Raw genomic sequence first — 1,492 nt, forward strand, 5'->3', positions numbered from 1 at the left:
CTATGAGGTGGATTGATTCAGTGACTGGGATAATCGGGATGGGAGTGTCAGAGACAGTGCGATTGGCACAGGACAGAGCAGAGTTTAGGGCTGTTGTACACAGGGTCGCTATGAGTCGCAAGCAACTCGATGGCACAAAACAACAACACAACAATAACCTTTACAAGGGACATCAGGCAGCCACTACCAGTCAATCAGAGTTGATACCTAAGAGGAAACCTTTCTCTTCTCCACAATGGCCACAGTCTTACAAAACCAGGAATGGACTTGGAGGATCTGGACTGTCAAATTTAAGGAACTTTATGTTTAGGCAAATTTAGCAATCTGTTTTAAGAACTAGACCAGTATAGCTGTTCTGAGTATCTCAGTTGATGATGTTTGAGAAAGCTTTCTAGATTCAGTTACTTGATTCTAAAACTTTATTCCTGCAAGATTCATTTTGGTGAGATTACATTTCTTGTTAATTTTGAATCATCTACATCAAGAACCATGTCTGGTTTGTCATTAGTAGCCAGTGGCTGTTAAATGAGTGTTGAGGTGTCTACATTAGCACCTATCTTCCCCAAGGAGAAAGAACTTTATTGAGTCAAAACCGAACGAGTGCTGACTCTCCAGTGGTTTTTAGAGGCAGTTAATACCATGGGAAGAAATTGCTCATCCTTTTTCCTGGGGCAGCTGGTGGCCTTGAACTGCATGCCTTCCGGATTGCAGTGCAGCTTCTTGTCACTAGGTCACCAGAGCTTGTCCAAAAAAGACTAAGGCAGATACATACAAAGAGGAGAAGACATGAGATATGAAACTTGAGCTGACACCCAGTCTGATTAAAAGGAACTGCCGCCCATTCTCAAATGGCTTCACATAAGGTTCAGTACTCTTTCCTCACTACAAGCCCAGGAACTTATTCTTCCTCCCTCCCATCTCCTTTCCACTTCTCTCTTTCACCTAGCATGGCAAGTGCACTTTGAGAGGAAATATGGACGAATAGGGAGCTCTCGTAGCCTAGTGATAAGGAACTAACCTGCAATCCCAAAGGCGAATGGTTTGATTCCACCAGCAGGTCTGTTGAAAAATATGGATAATCTCCTTGCGTGTGATTAACAGCCTCTGCAAATTTGCTGGGACAGCTATGGGTCAGTTCTTACTCCATGGTTCTTAACAACAATAACAAAAACAACATGTGAGAATTTAGACCAGAAAGAGATACATGTTTTGACTAGGAGCCTGAAGAGGGAATATTCCAGTATAGTGTGTTGCCAGATTTCTGAGTCATATTTTTCATTTTCAAACCTTGATTTTTGAAGATTATTTTTCAGTTAAAATCTGTTTCCTTAACTGTATAAAAAGTATGTATGATTAGGTATTATTGTTATGACATGAGTCCAGAACCAAGGCTGCATAGTGGAGTGTACTTGGGGGAAGGGATTGTATAACAATGAAAGACTTTTACTTTTCAAAAAGAAGAACAAACTGGAGGGGAGGGGTGGGCAGGAAG

This window comes from Elephantulus edwardii, unplaced genomic scaffold, assembly GCF_000299155.1.
Source record: "Elephantulus edwardii isolate Elephantulus edwardi_28Jun2011 unplaced genomic scaffold, EleEdw1.0 scaffold00109, whole genome shotgun sequence".
NCBI lineage: Eukaryota > Metazoa > Chordata > Mammalia > Macroscelidea > Macroscelididae > Elephantulus > Elephantulus edwardii.